Here is a 20,574-nt window from a genome sequence, read left to right as displayed (position 1 = left end):
ACAACTGAGAAGAAACTTGTGTTTGGTTCAGCAAAAGAGATGTCAAACCAGAGGATTAAGAAGGGAGGGAAGATAGTAAAAATGACAAACTAGAGAGGTGCCCCTTAGCAGCACCATTTTGAATAAGCAAGGTTGCAGGGTTCAAGGCAAGAGAGAAGAATCATTATCAGGACATGAGTTTTGGCAATACAGTTGGAAGAGAAATGTTAGGCCTATGAGCTGCTGTGCTAGATGCAGTAAGATTTCAACACCACCAAGGAGGAGTAAAAAGAGAAGGGAGGCAAAGAAAGCATGACTTCACATATGGTATCCAAAGCCATATTTGTTGATAATGGCAGCCAGCGACAGTGTGAGGAGAGCCAAAAAGAAAAAAACACAGAAGAAAAAATGCAGATGGAAACTAGCACACCCTCGGCAGAAGAAAAAGAGGAGTCAGCAATAAAGACTTAAGAAACAGAAGAGAAGAGTCAGGAGAGAATGTTTTTAAAAATCAAGTGTTGACTGGACTTGGGAAGAGGAATGAGAGTGCCAAAGGCAAAGAGACAATAATGAAACATAGCCCTTCATGTCTGAGATGCTCATTAGAGATACCAATATGACCAGCTTCAGATGAGGGAGGAAGGAACGAGCCAGACTGACGGAGCTCTAGGATGTAATTAAAGCAGTTTTGGACAGTATATTTGGAGAGGTTAGAGATGATGGGAATAAAACAGAGTGATAGTTACCGGAAGGGAATCTAACAGGTAACAGTTTTCATGATAGGGAAAATCTATGACTACCTATATTTATTTGAGAGGAAAGTTAAGGCCTTCAAGAAACAGAGGGAAAAAAGAAGGCAGGGTAAAGTGGACACACATGATAGAAGGCATAGGATAACGAGACAGGAAGGAAAAGAAAGGAAGAAGTCAACACTTCAGTGACAGCAGAATGAGAAGTGAACATGGAAAAGGTTAATGACAAAAGTCATGTTGTATTATACCCGTTTGTTTTCTCTGCAGAGCCAAATAAGGTGGTTGTGATAGTCTACTTTCTGATGAGGAGCTCAAAGAAAGAGAAACATCCAATGAAATCCAAATAAAGCAAGTCACATTTTTTGTGAGAAATGCAGATGTAGATCTGTGTGTCAAGTGAAGAGGTGAGGACATACAGATAGCTAAAATGTCAGAGTAAGTATCACCAGGGAAAAGTAGCTCAAAGGTGAGCATGTTGATGTAGAGGTGATAATCATTGTCCAGTAGTCAATGTCTTATCAGTAATCAGAGTTAGCATTTCTCATTACAGCAGTACAACTGAAATCCAAAAATTGATCAGAAAGCTTCTTAAATCAATGTGATCATGTAGTAAACAAATGGCTCTCATGAGAAGAAGAACCAAGTAGGAGGAAAAAAAAATGAATCCCCCTTTTAGGTTGTAGCATTGCTCTGTTGATTACCTTGTAATGTTTTTCCTAGCCAATAAGTGCACTTTATTTCCAACTTCCAGCCTTACATATACCTCCTTAGCCTTATGCACAAAATTTACAAAGCTTTAGCTGGTCAGCACTGGGAATTCTCTGCCTTTCTTCTGAATATTAGTTACATAATAGCTTGAGCTAAGCAATCAAAGTGGTGATAGGTCAAAAGGAAGATTTGCCTGAGGTGATGCAGAAAGTTGATGGCAGAGCTTGAAGCTGAATACACATTTCTCTGCTATTCTGGCAGCACAAAAAACACCAGAGTCTCCTTCACCAGCTAGATTTTGTTGGCTTTTTGTCAAAGCAGCAGTGTTTCTGAAGCCAAAGCTAAACAATGCAATGGCATTGAAAGAGCTAATAAGCCAAAGATATACCTCCAAATGGAGCTCCTTCCTAACTCTCAATGCCACTTCCATGACATAACTAATAAATGACCCTAACAATAAATATTTTCCACATCCCTGCGCCCTTCTCCATGTCATTTCAACTGTCTTTAAATCACTGAAGTTGTTGAGAAGAGTAGAGAGAGAATAAGATGATTCTGTTGAAGTCCAGTCTTTCACTTGGATTTTACACTCTCCACCTTTGAAATATGCAAGTCCAAAGATGCTATAGCTCTTTGGTACTGACATTTCTAGGAATAAAAGATAGACTCGAAAGTCATTGTTCAATCTCCCTCACAACTGTTTTGTGGGAATAAATGACAACTATTGAAAATTTTAGTTGGTAAGTGATAGCGACAGCAAATACAATGCTGAAATTTACAGGGATGACTTAAATATTTTTTGACATTGCAGAACATTGCAACATTTACCTGTCAACAACGCAGGATGTAGTAAATATGCCAAGCAGGGAACTAAGAGAGCTGAGACTCCAAGGCCCACTATCTCCAATGACAGCTATGATTAAAATGACACTTACCTCCTGCACTTCAAAGTGTCACTCTTCAGATACTATAGGGGTAAGACTTATTTGTGATTCATTAAGGAACATGCTAGGCATCTTAACATTACTCTCTTTCATGCCATTATGCCTTTCCCAGAACTTTCAGGACTTTCTCAGGTAAGTAATGAGTTTATCTGGTCATCAGTTTTTTGAGGAAATGCCTTCAGAACTGAATACTAGGCATCTAGCATTTCAGATAAGAAAAACTATCAAACAGATTTTTCATGAATAAAAGGGATGATTATCAGTTATAGTGATAATTATTATTATTTTCATTATCACAGAGTCAGGAATCCCTGCTTATAGAGTAGAAACCTTCATGCTACGTAATAAAAAGAGAGAGTAAAAAGACTGTTCATAACCAGGGAAATTTGCAGTCTAAAAAAATTGACAGCTGATGAATCCAGATAGATGGGGAAGAAGGGCAGCAATAAAAGAATTTTGATTGGCACAATAGTAGATAGCTCAGCACAGACTTACAAAGCTTTTATAAGCATGAAGGATCATTGCTCAGGGGCAATTATGCTGAAATTACACAAGACATGTAAAGCTACATATATTTTATATATTATATATTTTGAGCAATTTATCTGGGTTTCTGCTTTTGTTTAGGAAGCTCATCAGAAATTATTTCTTTAAAGAAAATTATTTACAAAAGTTGTCTCATACGAGTCTGGGGAAACATTGCAAGAATGCAGGTTATCATGAATTAATACTTGATATAAGAGGATTACAAATTCTGGGTTGATTTTTCATTAGATTAGCACAGTTTCTTCTGTTTATTTCTGGGAGCGTTCCAAAAACACACTGAAACTATAGTAATTGCTTACAGGCCTTTCATCCAAACGTAAGCATGTATGTTTTCCACCGAAAAATGAAGATAAAAGACTGAGATCTGACTAATAAGTAGCTAGATATCCCCCCCACGGCATTTACCATAAAAAAAATGTTAGCACTGTACTATGTAACAGAACAATATTACAGTGCAATACAATACTGCCACAAGCAGCTTTGTCCCGAGTAGAAATACAGAAGAAAAATCAGGACAGGTTTGACTTAGCCTATGTGGGTGATTGATCTCAGGTTACCTGATTATGCTTAACTTCTCCATGTCTTAGTTTTTTGTTTTATAAAGCACCATGCCGCTCTCCATGCTATAAAACTGCTCAAACACTCAGTCAAGCAATTTGTTATGATGACGCTAATTAGTACTCGTTACCAGTGTTGCATGAGAATCCAGTGTTGCATGAGAATCCAAATCAGAAAATACGTAGGGAACCGACTGTAATCAAAGGCAACCTGTCTTATTTATTTATTTTTAGTGAAAAGAGCAGCCAATCAGCCCAAGTAAGTACATTTTTATAATTTTATTTTGACAAAGCCGAAGTGGATATATGCAGCTTATGTTTTCTAATAACATTCTTGCTGCGGAGCAGTTTGTAATAATGCCACGTCCCGACTATAAGCAGTCTCCCGCAGGACGGTGATTTCAGGAGGCAGCTGGCGCCCGCTGCCCGCCGGGCCGGGGCCGGGGCCGGGGCCGGGGCCGGGGCCGGGATTGGGACCGGGATCGGAGCCGGGGCCGCAGGGCCCAGCCGCGGCGCTTCGCTTTCCCGTCACGTATAGTGCTTTTTGGCGATGTGTTAAGAATGAAGGAATGAATAAATAAATAAATAAAAAATAATAATAATAATAATGGCATCGTTTACCTCCATAACACCAGACCGTTTTTATTCTCACCGCCGTTTGTCACGGGCCAGAACAAAATATCAGTATTTTAATGACAAGCACCACTGGCGTATATTGCACGGGGCGTTCAAGAAAGCCGACACTAAATGCTCATACCGTGAGCCGGCTTCATTTAACAGACGCAGCCGGCAGCGCACCTGCAGTCGCGCCCCGCGGCCGCCGCCCCGGCCCGGTCCCGCGCACCGGGGCTTCAGGGGCCCCCACGGCGCCGGCCGCCGCCCCGCTCCCGCGCCCCGAAACGCCCGCGGAGCCGCGCGGGAGCCGCGGGCGGCCGCCTCGCCTCGCCTCGCCTCGCCTCGCCTGGCCGCGCCGCGCCGGGCCGAGGCCGCGCCGCGGCGGTGCGTGCCGGGAGCGGGGGGCGGCCCGGCCGGGTCACGCCCGCCGCCGCCGCCACCGCCCCTTCCTGTCATGGCCGCCGGCGCGCTGCGGGCGCGGGGCGCGGCGGCGCGGGCCTGCCCCCCGCGGAGCTGACGGCGCCGGCCTGTCCTCCGAGCGCTGCGGCCGCAGCGGGCCGCGCTCTCCGGCTCGGCAGGAGGTGACTGAGGGGAGCTGGCGGATGGCGCCGCGCTCGCCGGCGGCGGCCGCGGCCGCGGCCGGGCCGGGCCCCGCGCGGCTCCCTCGGGGAGCGGCGACGGGAGGGCGCGCGGGGTGCGGCGGCGGGGAGCGGCGGGGGCCGCGGGGCGGTGCCGGCCGCGCCTGCGGGAGCCGGGCGGCGGCGGGGCCTCGCGGGGCGCCCTCGGGGCATCCGGAGGGAAGGAGACGCCGGGGATTTGCCCCGGGTCGCACCAGCACCTGGGGCAAGCCAGGGAGGGGATTTGGGCCCTATTTTGTGTGTGTCTGTGTGTGGGTGGGGGGGGTTTACACCAAAAAACGAGCTATTCCAGCAGCATAAACTACTTCGGGGGAATTGTTCTGAATGTTACTGATGGAAGCCCTAGTCCAGAATAACGGTGGGTTTTGGTTTTTTTCTGTTTACTGTAGTGCACTTTACCGAAGATACTTGTGTGACCTGGGGCAGGCCACTTAAATTTGCTTTCCTTTGGTCCCTTCGTGGTTATCTAAACGGGATCCTTTTGAAGTTGGAGAAAACAGAAAAGGTATTTGTCCGCGAGTAAGTGTATTCACATGGGAACATACCCAGAAGAGGGACTGACAGTTAAATTCACATCCTCTCTAGTGTAGAATAATTTTGCCATGTACGCAGCTCCCAGGGCTGTTCCTCACTGAAAGGTGTGGGATAAGCTGTATGCACTAGCTATCCAATTGTAAAAGCCTAGTGAAAAATGCTCTTTTAGCATAGCATGAGGCACTGATGATTACAGGCAGGCGAGCATATTTTGTCCTTATCTTGTGATAAGACTTCAAGAGACTTGTTCCATAGAGTTGTATAGCAAGATAGCAAACCCACAGTAGTTTTCTCATGATAGTAAGTCATTTATTTTCTTAGTTATCTATGAAGATAAAACCTAAATTTCCCAACTCACACACGGATATTTGCAATATCTTAGTCATGTTGGTTGGCTTTTGAAAAGACAATTCAAAGGGGGAGGAAGGGAAGCCTGTCATGTTCTGTCTGTTTTCCTTGCAGATACCATTGTAGTACCTGCTCTCCACAGCTTGTTTCCTCATTTCACTTGCCTTGTGTGCTCAACTGGTCAGCAGCATGCCTTCTACTGGGAACACCTCAAAACTTTTCCTGGTCCTCATTTCGTTGCTGCTTGTGCTGCCAGCAGTTGAAGCCCTGGATGCTGGAGATGCAGTTGCCTTCCTGGTGGGCCTTGCTGTCAGTGTCGTTGGATTCTGTGCCTGTCTTGGCTTGTACGCAAGGAAAAGAAATGGACAGCAATGATTACAGGAAGATGCTCAAACGAAGTGTAACTCAAAACTCTGCTGGAATTGAGATCTGGGGTTTAAAATTGAGCTTTGGTTTTGGATAACTCTCAAAAACATGAAGTAGATAATTCTGCAAGCCCCTCTTACTGTGCAATACAACAGCATAAAGGCCATGCCCAGTAAAAGGGATTTGTAGGCTCTATTCTCATGACAGTAAGATGATTTCATATTGCCTGTGATTAAATGTTCCCTTAGAGATGGTAAGAACTTTTTTGAAAGGGGAAGGAAAATCATAGACTGGTTCACAGTAAATGTTTATAAATGTGTGAGGGAGCTCATGCAACAAGTTCCATAATTTTGGTTTCAGGATTAGTCAGGAGGAAGCAGCTACTAATCTTCCAGTCAGGATGACAAGGCTTTGGAGGTATTGAAGCGCTTATAATTAGATAAGTAAAGAGCATGCTGCTCAGACTTGTTTGTGTGTGTGCGCTCACATTCTTTGTAATGACAGTTAAAATAAAGCCCTAACAGCTCACTTTAGGTGTCACAGGGATGAGACTTTGGAGAACTAAGAAAACATGGAAAGCTTTTTACTTCTGTATTTTTATTTTAGAATGTGCCTCTTCTATAGCCTCTGTTCTTGTTACAAAATAGTTGCACTTAGGAATGGGACCATGATTTTTCTTTAACATGTATTTCATAGAAAAGTATATGTAAAGCTTCATAAATCAAATGAGGAAGGCATTTTATCTCTTGTTTATTTTCTGTACTCAGCGTTCATTTAAGCACACCAGATTTAAGGGTTAGTTCATTTGGTGATTTTTTGGGGGGATTTTTTTCCAAAACTGAAAACTTACACATAATACCTTAGGAAAAATAGGTATTACTTCTGCATTAGGGGGTTATTAGAATTATAACAAGGCAGTTATGCTCATGTTCCTTTTTTCAATATGGTGAATAAATAAAACAACTTGTTTGGATAAAAATCATGATTTTATTGAACAGGTCCCTGGTACTTGAATGTCTTCTTCATGACAAACTTAAGTTGTTAACTACACGTTTAGGCTTCTTGTCTAATTGATGTGTCTGAGTTCCATGGAAGATTAGGACCAAAGACAAAGTAAAAAATCATGATGCAAAATGGGAGACTCTTAATAACCTTATTTTATTCCTGCTCAGTCAGATTGTCTGGCATGAGTTGATTTTGACTTTATGCTATGTGGTTGAAAGGATCTAGCTACTTAGTAGCATGTGTGGGACCTGCTTCTTTCTTTTAGTAGCAAAGGGGAAATGGCACAGCCAAGAGTGTGTGTCTACCACAAATCCCTCTGGCTTCTTGGGGTGTTCTGTCAGTTTGATAAAAGGATCACAGTCTGTAAAAGCAAGTAAGTAACAGCAACAGAATAAGGAGCCTAGGAAGGTAAGCTCTCCACGGTCCACAGAATTTCCTTCTGATCTTGTGCTGTGGGCACTGCACATTCATGCTAGCAATATTCACTTTTATATTTCAGAGCTGGGGAAGAAGGTTAGATGTGATGCGAAGTAATGTATTTTGATACTCTTCCCCCTCCTTTTCCTTAACATGTCTGGTCATTGGAGCGCAAAGCAATGGTTGAAAGTATTGTCTGTTAGGTCTTCTATAAATAATTGAGTGGGCAGATTATATTTGGATTTCTCCAAATTCTAAGATTCCTGTCTGTCATTTGTAGCTGTTTTGGCTTCTGTCTCCGTCTTCTGAGGAGACAGAAGCCATGGTTATTTTAGTCTTGCAATTTCTCTAAATTAGAGAAAGCTGATGGAGAAGGGTAAAAGGAGAGCTTCTAAAATGTGCAGCTGAAAATGCAGGACTCAACCCAGCTAGCCACAAGAATGTAGGTTGTGCTGCTCTGTTCCTGCTTCTCGAGCTGTAGGAAGTGTAGAGGTCCCATGTTAGCCTTGCCAGGTAGCTGTCTGGAATCTTTTTGTGGCCTCCCTAAGTCAGAACAGGACAGCTATTACAGTGACAGAAATTTACAGCCCTAAAAGGAGCTTCAGAGGGTAGGATAATGCCTCACCTTCACTGGCTGCCCTGCACCTATAGATGAACTTACATGTGACTATACTATGGGGCAGATGCAAGTATGTCCTATTACATTGTATGAAGAGAAGGACATAGCAAGTTTGACTTACCATATTTGAATCCCACTAAACCATTACCCAACCTTCTCAGCTTTTCTCAAACATCTTTATCTTCACTTTGGGAAAGATCCCTGGTGATAGTTTCACAGAATTGTGTAACAGTTTCACCCTGTAAAGCAGGAGAACAAAACCTTAGCACCATAATTAGTGTCAATCTATAGGGATAGCAGGAACTGTGTTCCTTGCCTGAAGCTGCATGTACCTTATTGAAAGGTGTTTGCACCCTATAATGGTGTGTTTCCTGGGTTCTGACAGAAGCGATTGTATTGTTAAAGGCTTGCATTTTTTGATGACTAAAAAGTAGCGTAACATTGAATATCCCTGTTTTTCTTCTGTTTTAATAAATTTCCGTGTGTTTTGTTATCAGTTTGATGAAGTAGTTCTTATGAAAAGGAAAATAAGAATGAGAGAAATGGCAGAAACTGCTGAATTCTTTATATTAAATATTATTTTGTTCTTTTGCTTATATTAGGTGACTTTACAAACTAACGTGGTATAAGATATATTTTCAGTTGACCTTTTGTACCATGAGTGTACTTCTTTTTGTCCTATTACTTTTATATATAAAAATTATCTCATTTCCATAATAATTACCTAGAGCACTTGAAAGGAGCTGGTCCTTTTACTTTGAAATCGACAGTATTCAATTGCAAAGCCCGTTATTCTGGTACAAGGGAAACTTGAGGTATTTCCTTTTTCCTTTAGACTGTGAATTTTCAACATTATGATTATGTAGTTGCCTTTATAGTACAAAAGTCATTCATGGCAATTTTCTAGCTGGAGACCCAAGGAGATAAAGGACCATTTTCATTTTTTCTTTAAAAAAAAAAAAAAAAATACATACATGTATGTTCTAGTCCTTTATAGTTACTTGAATGATACATTTGTCAGATGTCAAAAGAGCTTGTTTTATCTCAGCATTTTATGAAAACAGGGTTCTCGTTCTTTTGGGACTCAGCTCAGTGCACAAAGCCATTCACTTTGTGCACTAAACTAATATCATTAGTGGCTGTCTTCAGAGCAGAAAGCAAAACACAATCTACCCTCTAATTAATGTAAGAAAGTTGTAAGTCAGGAGCTAGTCCTTTTGACTGCTATGATTTCCATCTGCTTTAACAACAGTGTAGCTCAAAATTAGCCATCCTACAAACATTTAACAATGAACATCCTGCAGTCCATCTGTGAATAGACAGGACAGAAGTCTTCCAATGCTCATTGCGTAGCTTCAAGCACTACAAAACAGCCAGGGCTTTGCCATTCTGCCATGAACTGCACTACCTGGGAATGGCATGCAAACACTTCACTTAGTTACTTAATACACTTGCCTCTCTTGATGTTTTAAAACTGATAAACCACTGCTGTGAACCCTTTCTCCCACTCAGATAAATGCTGCTGCTGGTGATGCTGCTTTAATACTCCAGTGAGACTCAGCAGTTCTACAGCATCTTCCATCTGAGAGCCCTAAGTGCTTGCAAATACTAATGTTTGCATCCCTACAGTATCCTTTTATGAATGGGAAAACTGATAGGAGAGTCAGTGACTTGACCGCTGCTTTACAAAGAAGCTTGTGGTATCTCCAGGATGCTCACAAAGATTTTTGGAGCCTTGTGTGGTTACAGCTCTCAAGCTACATGCCCCCACCCCAGGAGCTACCCCTGGACTAGCCCAGGACTCTGCGCACCCACTAGATGCTATCTGAAACCTTGCTTCCTGTTTTTGCAAAAAGCTGTTTACATAGGCTTTGTGAGAAGGGAGTGGGGAGTTGAGTTCACTGTTTATAATAAGATAAAACATGACTAAATGGAAGAACCATAATAGGTCTGTTACCATGGTACAGGCTCTAATTGTTATACTACAAAAGTAACCTTTCCATTCATTTAACATCTGATGAAAGGCTTGGCAGATCTAAGCTGATGTAATGACAAGGAACTGTTAGGAGTGGTAGAAAGGAGAGATTGGATCTAGTTGTCCTCCCAGTCTGCACATGAACAAGTTGCTAGTAAATGATCTGAAGTCAACAGAAAGTGAGGTTTTTCACCAAATTAGAAAAATAAGACCACTAATTGAGAACCCAAAACAGCAAAACATGTAGAGACAGATTTTAGGTGACTAAAGATATGCAGGACTGAAAACACTTAATTCCCAGTGAAATCAATCTTCAGAACTTTTAAGGGACAAGTTTTTAATATGCTAGATATTGACTGACAACAAATGCACTGGTAAATTATTGAAGAATGTAAACAGCTTTAAAATTATGAAGATTTTCAGTTCATGTGAATAGCCAATAGCACCTAAATATTACATTTCCAAGATTTAGAAAGAACACTAATATGTAGTGCATCTCCAAAAGGTAAATTAGGAAAACAAGTGGTGATACACCTCCTAAATTTAATTTACATACAAAGCTAAACCTATTTTAAACTGAAAAAATGAAAGACCAATAAAATTATGTAGATATTCAAAACATTACCACATTTTTTACTGGTCTGCTCAGCTTAGTTTCTCCTTAATGAAATTTGAAAATACGTGGGAGGCTTTATCAAATTAAGGTGCAGGCACACAGGCAGTTAGCATGTCCTTTTGTTTCTGGATCATTCATCTGACCAGATCAGAACCTAGATTTTCACAAAAAAAGAAAAAAAAAAAGCCAAGGCTGCCCTTTAGAGTGCAAAGCAAAGCAAACAGTATAAGTGAAGGCCTGTAAGCGGAGTGGCCCCTAGCAGTACCAGGAGTTGCAATATTAGAGAGGCAGGATTGGGGTAAAGTTTGCTCTCCTTGAGGCTTCCTGTGTTGTCTGCATTCTTCCCCACTAGTCTTTGTCTTGGAAATTTTAATCAGAAACATTATGAGCTGTTTTCCCAGCTGCCATTTATTCAAGGCACTAAAATGAGTGTACCCCGCTTCATACACTTGCCCTCCACTTCGCAGCTACAAGAGCTTGAGAATTACCTTTTCTTTCCGAATGGAGTCAAAATTCTGCAGAGCAACATAGTTGTGTAAAACTTATTAGAGGGTCTGTCTTTTTCTTTTGGTCTCCTGTTTGCGCAGCACTTTGCACACATGGCCATGATATAAAGAATAAATAATACAACTAAGAGCATCTCTCCACCCTATCTTCTCAGAAAAGAAGCAGTCATAAAACATGACCAGTCTTAATCCTGGCACAAATTAGAAGAAAAGTTGTCACTTTTATCCAAATATGTTCACTTTCTATTCCATGAATTACCTGTGAAACCAGAATGTCTTTAAGTGCTTCTAGAGCTGCTCAAAGACATTTTCTGCCAACCTTTCTCAGAACTCGGTTGGCTACAGAAATTATGTGGTAAATACCTGCATTTATTTCTCAGACTTTAACCTAACATGATCTAGCAGTGATTGTTCATAAGTCATGTGGCAGAAGTTTCAAACTTTGTCTGGATCTATTCAAAAGATCTGGAGGATCAGCAGAAGCCATTTTGACTCATTTTTCTTCGAAAGCAGGTACTTATTTCAGTGTCTGCATGAATAGCAAGGAAAAATTACACCAATTTAAAGTTTGGTCTTTTAAGAAAGGCCTTTTGTGGTCAACTTCCAAAAGTTTATTTGGTATTCTGAGAGAGTTTATAGTCTATAGAGGGACAATTGTATCTACCAAATAATCTTTTTTATAAAAAGTACTATCTGAATGGGACTTAGGCAAATCACTTCTTGTTTTCTCATAGAAGTTAAAGATGTTGATCATATATCCAGAGCAGTTGCCAATAAGAAACAAGTATTCAGCAATAAATGTTGCACAGTAATGTTTTTCTTCCTATTGTATTTGCAGAGAGAAAACATAAATTCCAGAAACTGTAACATTAAAAATAGGCAAAAAGTGTTTTTCCAAAACCAGGCCAGTGCTATCTGGTGATGACTATGGCCCAGTGAAAAACTCAGTGAAGTCAGTCAGAAAACTTTTATTGGCTTAAAATCAAATCAAGCTCTCTTTTGAGAGTAGCCAAACTGTATTTTTTGAACACTATACAACTTAGTTAGGACCACTTCCCATGCCAGGGTTACGGCAGCGAGCTGCCCTGATGCAGGGGATACTGGATAATCTGAAATCCTGTCCGAGAAGTGAGCTGCAGCCAGGTCTCTCTGGGCTCCAACAGCACGTCTAGGCCACTGCTGCCCTCGCCCTCCCAGGCGCCATCCCCTGCTGTGACAAAAGCTGGGTGATCGGGTTTTTGTTTAGACACTCTCAGGGTTAGCTGTGCGGCTTATAAGCAGTTTGACCGTCTCTGTCTTTCTTCCATGCCAGATTTCAGGTTTGGGGGTATTAGTATTTTATGTTACACTTTATTTTTCAAAAAATGTAAATAATTATTGGAAATATGGAACTTACGTGGGCTGGGGCATGTGCTTGGGGATTTGAGAGAAGTAGAAAAGCAGAGGTCACTCGGTCAGAGCTCAGGCATGGCTGAAAGGATATTTTTAAATTGTCCATCCACAAAAGAGGAAAAAAATCATCTTCGGAAAGAGATGATGCCAGAAAATGGACTAGATGACCTCCAAAGGTCCCTTCCAATCTAATTTACTCTGCGATTCTATGAAATCCTAATTGTAAATGGTGATGCATAAACAGCAACTCAATTCACTTGTATCTTTATGGTAAACAAGGATATATTTGTGGTGAACAAATCTAATCACAGTGTGAGCCCATAGGGAACCTGACTGCAAGAACTGTGAGGCTGTTCAGTCATCATGTAAGACCACTGGGAAACCAGATGTACCAGGATTCTCCCACTGCGTCTAGTGAAACTCAATCCCTGAGGCATTTAGAGGTTGTGGAAAAAAAGGAGCAAATACAGCGTATGTACAGTAATCCTCTTTTTATGCTGGGATTTTTAAAGAGGGGCTTATGGTGCTAGTACTGTACTCCAAATGGAATTCAGTGCTACAGTTCAAAGCCCCAAATGCTAATTATTTCAGCTCCCGATAAAGTCGATGTTTTGAAAATATTAAGGTTTGACAGCCTGAATGAAAGACTGTGTTGCACAGAGTTCCCATTGACATCACTGGGAGTTCTGGACAAGATCAAAGACATTATACAGGCTTGGATATAATAGCTATGTCGATGGTATGGAGGGATCCCTGTCCTTTGACTAGTAATGTACCCAGCACCAGATGGTGCTCATGGGGGAACTATAGGGTCCATCCCCATCTCTTTCCTTAGGAAAATATTAGTTGAATTATTTATTTGAATTACTGAATGCTAAATTTTCATCTGGTTAAAAAACAGCATGAAGTTGCTGAAATCAGTGCAACCATCCTGATTTAAATTCGTTTTGAACGGAAATCACAAGAAGCTTCATTCTGACCTTGCACCAGCCCTTACACTTCCATGTAATACAGTCAACTTATTCTCGATTTCCATTTATGTGAAAATTGGTTCTTAAAATAGATGCTGTCTTTTTTTTCTCTCAGTCTGCCACTATTAAATTATTTGACCTACATCTCAATAAATATTATAAAAAATGTTCTCCCCAATCCTCTTCCACAAATACACTTCAGGACGTACATGTTCAGCTTTGGCTCCATTGTTTCCTCCTCCCCACAAGATTTATCAGCCAAAGAAAAGGGAAATCCACAAGACAGCCCACTCTCAAGAATGCTAACATTAGGTGTCTATTCACACTTTTAATGCATGCATATTATATACAGATGTCCGTGATGTACATCAGCTTACACGTCTGTCTTAATTTTCTACCATTTCAATGAGACAATTCTATTTTGTGTCTATGTCAGTGTTCCCCAACAATTCCTTTCACCTAGTCCACATGAAGTTCTCTGTATTAAATGAGAAGCACCTTGTAAATTTTCTTTTCCTATCCAGAAGTAACAATGAAATTCCAGTAAAAGATTATGTGCTCTTGATTTCAGATGGTCCAACAAGAAAGTTATTACAGCAGTAGGTTAGAAATGTAATGTGCTCAGAATCTGAACTCTTCCATCAGTTTTGCCAGAGGTTTCTCTGCTTAACTCCCAATAGACTTAATGGGAATTAGCCATAAAAATTCCTTTTGCTTCCAAGGAATACTGACCTTGCAATACTGAGGCAATGGAATGCAGAATGTGTGAACACTTGATGCACACTATCTAAATAAACTAACAGCATCTTCAAAATAAAGTCTCAATAGTTTGAAATTGGCTGTGCATCATAGAGTTGTCAGAGTGTTGCCTTAATATATCATACTGCCAACTGTATTAACTCAGGACTATGAAAATTGCCTGAACATGTTATATGCACATGATCTAGTGCAAAATATAGGTCTTACGAAGCAAATGTCATAGAAACAGGGTGAAGAGGCACTTACATACACACCTTAAACACACTCTGTTTCATGCAGTAGTAGCTGAGCCATTTGTTCAGTAAGAATTCCATGTTCAGCTCTTAAAGGGCTGGGCTTTTGGTTTTTTGTTATCTGGTGTTGAAAAAATGTTTCCTTTCCTTTCCTCCTCACTTTATAACAGCTGCACTGTGATTTCTCAAGAAATAAATGCTAAGGAACTAAACTTGATGAGTGAAAGATTGTTATTTTCATTACTGAACCAGTTGATCCCTGCCACCTGCTTACAGTAACTATTTCTAGTCTTATTACCAAGACTGAGAAATGTGCAGCTTACAGGAAACAGATATTTGCACAGAGTTTTTTAAGTACATATGTTTTTCTCAGATTACCACAGAAATAATAAAAGCCCATAAACTACACTGGTGCAAACAGTCACTTCTAGGATTCACTCACTGCCAAAACAAACATTTCACCATTTCCTGGTACAAACACCTCAGAAATCCTTTCTTAAAACTGCTATATAATGCAGTTGTATTCACTATAAACCATCCCTAAGCCTTAAACCATAATGCTGAGTCAAAGTCTACTAGACTTGTATTCCTTTCTTCATTTTAGCACTTTGAAATCCAATGTAAAAATTTCAACATATTCTTAGTACTAGTAATCACACATCCTCTTACTCTTTCCTATATTATTCAGTTTCAGAAACATCAAAGCATGATTGAACATGTAAGTTTTTTACATTAAAAGGAAGTATTTATTTCCTGCCTTGAAATGTTTTACTTCATCCGGTCATTAGCAGCCATATTTAAATATTCATATCCCCGATTTCACAGATTTTTAAGTAAGGGTTAAAGGGTTTAAGGGTTGAAAGCATATCTCACATAAAGTGAGTAGCAAAGACAGTTTTGTCTGAAGTAGAGTCGTAACTGTATTTCCAGATTGCAAAGTGAAGCAGTTAGAAGTCTGAAAGTTTCATAATTAAGGCTATCTGTATAACTTTAGCTCTCTCCAACTTCTCACTTTACCTACCAAAGGGTATCCCAGCTCCATTATCTAATTAGTCTGGCCTAAATTGGTCTAAAGTGGGTTTAAATCCAGCCTTGTAATCCCACTAATTCTGTGTTCTCAGTTGCCTCTGGCTGCCTGTGCTATCTGCTACAGAAAACATCTGCAACAAGCTTTTTCCTCTGATTTTTTCTGTCTTACTCCAGAATGGCCATTAAGTTATCTTCCTCTTTAAAAATTATATTTCTCTTTCAGCATCACCAGGTCATGTTTTTCCAAGATGTGATCCATGTTTTAGTAATTAACTCACTTGGGCAAATAAGTCATTCTGAGCAATAGCCAATTCTTTTCTGAGGGGTTTCCATTTGATTTCAGGTTGTCAGCATTTCACCATGTTCCAGTGTTGGCCTTGTGGCAATGTCCTTTGAAAATTCAATACACTAAAGAGGTTAGGAAAAAAAGAAAGAAAAAAATGCTCCCCTTTCAATATAGAATGTGCAGTCTGAAACAGATATATCTAGAGGACCCATGATATCACAGAGAATTTGTAAGTTTTACATAAACTCCTCAAATTGCTACAGTTTTGTTATGCGTGCATATTTATTTGAGGAGATATACATAATAGGGATATACAGTAGATCAACCAAGTGTTCTGTTAGCTTTTGAAGCACTGCATTAATATCAAACTTAGGATGCAGCAGAGAATTATACAACAGGTATGTTTTACATGGCTTTTGCTGATCTTGTACTGTGAGGAACTGGTATGTTCAGTTATCAAAGGAGTACTTTTATGTCCAGACACATGAAATGGTACATCATAACACCATAGAAGAAGGCTGGAAACTGGTCATTGCTCATAGGAGGAGAAAGCCTCCTACCCCTCCTGAAGACCTGAAGCTGAAGAACAGGTTTAGTGCCCTCCAGGATGAGGAGCAGATGGGCATGGCTGCCAGGGAAGTACCTGGGACAACAGACCCTGTGCCTTGCCGGAACGCCCGGAAAAAGCGGCGGGTGATTGTTGTGGGGGACTCCCTGCTGCAGGGGACGGAGGCATCTATCTGTCGACCTGACCTCTTGTCTAGAGAGGTTTGTGGCCTGCCGGGGGCTCGTGTGAGAGATGTCATGCAAAGACTGCCTAGGCTCATCCATTCTTCGGACTATTACCCACTGCTGCTCTTCCATGTGGGTGCCAATGACACCAAGGGCAAACTGGAGACCATCAAGCAGGATTTCAGAGCTCTGGGGATGGTGGTCAAGGGTCTGGGAGCCCAGGTCATCTTCTCCTCAATCCCGCCAGTGAGGGGGATGGAGGAGAGGAGGAGGAGACGGACTTTCCAGGTTAACAACTGGCTGCGCCGCTGGTGTTGGCAACAGGGTTTTGGTTTCTACGACCATGGGACCCTGTTTGAAGATCGACAACTGCTGGGGAGAGATGGGATCCACCTCACGAGGTGGGGCACGCGGGTCTTTGCCAACAGGTTGGCCAACCTGGTAAGGAGGGCTTTAAACTAGGAAAGACAGGGGAAGGGGAGACTTATAGTGCCAGGGTAGTTGGCAAAAGACAGCTCAAGTCAGGACGCCTCCAGCAGGTGAATGCAGCCAGGGAAGGACGCATGGGATGTGGCTATGGAGGATCCTCTTGTACCCCTCCTGGGAAACCTGCATGCTCGATCACCTCCCTGAAATGCCTGTACACCAATGCACGCAGCATGGGGAACAAACAGGAAGAACTAGAGATCAGTGTGCAGTTGCAGGGCCATGATCTCACTGCCATTACAGAGACATGGTGGGATAGCTCGCATGACTGGAGTGCTGTCATGGATGGCTATGTGCTTTTTAGGAAAGACAGGCCAGGAAAGCGAGGTGGTGGAGTTGCTCTTTATGTGAGAGAGCAACTGGAATGTGTTGAGCTGTGCCTAGGGGTGGAAGAAGAGCGAGTCGAGAGCTTATGGGTAAGGATTAAAGGGCAGGCTAGCATGGGTGACACTGTTGTGGGTGTTTACTACAGGCTACCTGATCAGGAAGAGGAAGTCGATGAGGCCTTCTACAGACAGCTGGAAGTAGCCTCACGATCCCAGGCCCTGGTTCTCGTGGGGGACTTCAACCACCCTGATATCTGCTGGAAAGACAACACAGCTAGGCACAAACAATCCCGGAGGGTCCTGCAGAGCATTGGTGACAACTTCTTGACACAGGTGGTGGAGGAGCCAACAAGGAGAGGTGTGCTGCTGGACCTCGTACTAACAAACAAAGAAGGACTGGTGGAAGATGTGAAGGTCGGGGGCAGCCTTGGCTGCAGTGACCATGAGATGGTGGAGTTCAGGATCCTGCGAGGAGGAGGCAGGGCACTAAGTAGGATCGCAACCCTGGACTTCAGGAGAGCAAACTTTGGCCTCTTCAGGGACCTACTTGGAGGAATCCCACGGGTTAGGGCCCTAGAAGGAAGGGGCGTTCAAGAGAGCTGGTTAATATTCAAACATCACTTCCTCCAGGCTCAAGAGCGGTGCGTCCCTATGAGTAGGAAGTCAAGCAAAGGAGGTAGGAGACCTGCATGGATGAGCAAGGAGCTTCTGGCAAAACTCAACCAGAAGAAGGAAGTATACAGAAAGTGGAAAGGGGGACAGGCCACTTGGGAGGAATGTAGGAACGCTGTCAGAGTATGCAGGGATGTGACGAGGAAGGCTAAGGCCCGTTTGGAATTAAATCTGGCTAGAGATGTCAAGGACAGCAAGAAGGGCTTCTTCAAATACATCAGTAGCAAGAGGAAGACTAGGGAAAATGTGGGACCGCTGCTGAACGGGGTGGGTGCCCTGGTGATGAAGGATGCAGAGAAGGCAGAGTTACTGAATGCCTTCTTTGCTTCAGTCTTTACTGCTCAGGCCAGCCCTCAGGAACCCCAGACCCTGGAGGCAAGAGAGAAAGTCTGGAGAGAGGAAGACTTTCCCTTGGTGGAGGAGGATCGGGTTAGAGATCATTTAGGCAAACCTGACACCCACAAATCCATGGGCCCCGATGGGATGCACCCACGAGTGCTGAGGGAGCTGGCGGACGTTATTGCTAAGCCACTCTCCATCATCTTTGAAAGGTCATGGAGAACAGGAGAGGTGCCTGAAGACTGGAAGAAAGCCAGCATCACCCCAGTCTTCAAAAAGGGCAAGAAGGAGGACCCAGGGAACTACAGGCCAGTCAGCCTCACCTGCATCCCTGGAAAGGTGATGGAGCAGCCCATCCTGGAGGCCATCTCCAAGCATGTGGAGGACAAGAAGGTGATCAGGAGTAGTCAGCATGGCTTCACCAAGGGGAAATCATGCCTAACCAATCTGATAGCCTTCTGTGATGGAATGACTGGCTGGGTAGATGAGGGGAGAGCAGTGGATGTTGTCTACCTTGACTTCAGCAAGGCTTTTGACACTGTCTCCCAGAACATCCTCATAGGCAAGCTCAGGAAGTGTGGTTTAGACGAGTGGACAGTGAGGTGGATTGAGAACTGGCTGAATGGCAGAGCTCAGAGGGTTGTGATCAGCGGCACAGAGTCTAGCTGGCCGCCTGTAGCTAGCGGTGTCCCCCAGGGGTCAGTACTGGGTCCAGTCTTGTTCAACTTCTTCATTAATGACCTGGATGAAGGGACAGAGTGCACCCTCAGCAAGTTTGCCAACGATACAAAACTGGGAGGAGTGGCGGATACACTGGAGGGCTGTGCTGCCATTCAGAGAGACCTGGCCAGGCTGGAGAGGTGGGCGGAGAGGAACCTCCTGAAGTTCAACAAAGGCAAGTGCAGGGTCCTGCACCTAGGCAGGAATAACCCCATGCACCAGTACAGGTTGGGGGTTGACCTGCTGGAAAGCAGCTCTGCGGAGAAGGACCTGGGAGTGCTGGTGGACACCAAGTTAAGCATGAGGCAGCAATGTGCCCTTGTGGCCAAGAAGGCCAATGGTATCCTGGGGTGCATCAGGAAGAGTGTTGCCAGCAGGTCGAGGGAGGTGATCCTCCCCCTCTACTCAGCCCTGGTGAGGCCACCTCTGGAGTACTGCGTCCAGTTCTGGGCTCCCCAGTACAAGAGGGATGTGGCACTACTGGAGCAAGTCCAGCGAAGGGCTACAAAGATGATTAGGGGACTGGAACATCTCTCTTATGAGGAAAGACTGAGAGAGCTGGGCCTGTTTAGCCTGGAGAAGGGAAGGCTGAGAGGAGATCTTATCAACGTGTACAAGTATCTGAAGGGAGGGTGTCAAGAGGATGGGGCCAGACTCTTTTCAGTGGTGCCCAGCGACAGGACGCGAGGCAACGGGCACAAACTGAAACACAGACAGTTCCATCTGAACATGAGGAAAAACTTCTTCACTGTGAGGGTGACAGAGCACTGGATCAGGTTGCCCAGAGAGGTTGTGGAGTCTCCTTCTCTGGAGATATTCAAAACCCGCCTGGAGGCGATCCTGTGCAACGTGTTCTAGGTGAGCCTGCTTGAGCAGGGGGGTTGGACTAGATGATCTCCAGAGGTCCCTTCCAACCTCCACCATTCTGTGATTCTGTGAAAGGACTGATGTCAGCTGAGCACAGTTACGAATTCGTGACTAAATCACCATAGGTGAAAGGCATGACTTTTGCATGAGTCTTGTCTAATCAGTAATATGAAAACAATCTGATGAGAAGCAGGTTGAGAATCTTTCCTCTAATTCAGAAGCTGAACTGGGAACATTGACCCAGGGCCGTAGTGTCTGATGGTAATGACTTTCTGCCTGCAATGCATGGCTAAGCAGTCCTGGCCTCTGCACTGAATGTTGTTCACATATCTTACTTTCTGACACTCTACCAACCCTGTTAGGTCTGTTGGGCTTGAGTAAGCAGGTAAAAGGGGAGCATCTCCACACAATGGAAGATTTCCAGCCAGTGCAAGTCAGTACCATAGTATTACTAACATAGGAACCTATGTTAATTTGCTCCAGTAGGGGATCTGTCCCTGTGATTTTAGAAACATAGATTATTAGCTTTAGAAACAGATGATAGACAAAAGCTGGTAGATTTTCTTTTTTAAACAAAGGAAGTGTTTGGTTTGTGTTGTTTGCCCACCTCATCCCTTCCCAGGTATTATGTTTGACA

The 20,574-nt window shown here is 43.0% G+C and overlaps 1 long non-coding RNA gene across 1 annotated transcript; it reads left to right on the top strand.

Annotated features, from left to right (window-relative positions):
- Positions 1–4,551: 4,551 nt before the first annotated feature.
- On the top strand, positions 4,552–5,818 carry LOC106488977 (uncharacterized). The gene is made up of 3 exons (XR_010886762.1): positions 4,552–4,682; positions 5,129–5,244; positions 5,736–5,818. It is a non-coding gene; the product is annotated as an uncharacterized lncRNA (long non-coding RNA).
- Positions 5,819–20,574: the final 14,756 nt, after the last annotated feature.

This window comes from Apteryx mantelli, chromosome 1, assembly GCF_036417845.1.
Source record: "Apteryx mantelli isolate bAptMan1 chromosome 1, bAptMan1.hap1, whole genome shotgun sequence".
NCBI classification, from domain to species: Eukaryota; Metazoa; Chordata; class Aves; order Apterygiformes; family Apterygidae; genus Apteryx; species Apteryx mantelli.
This window is presented reverse-complemented; position numbering and strand designations above follow the sequence as displayed.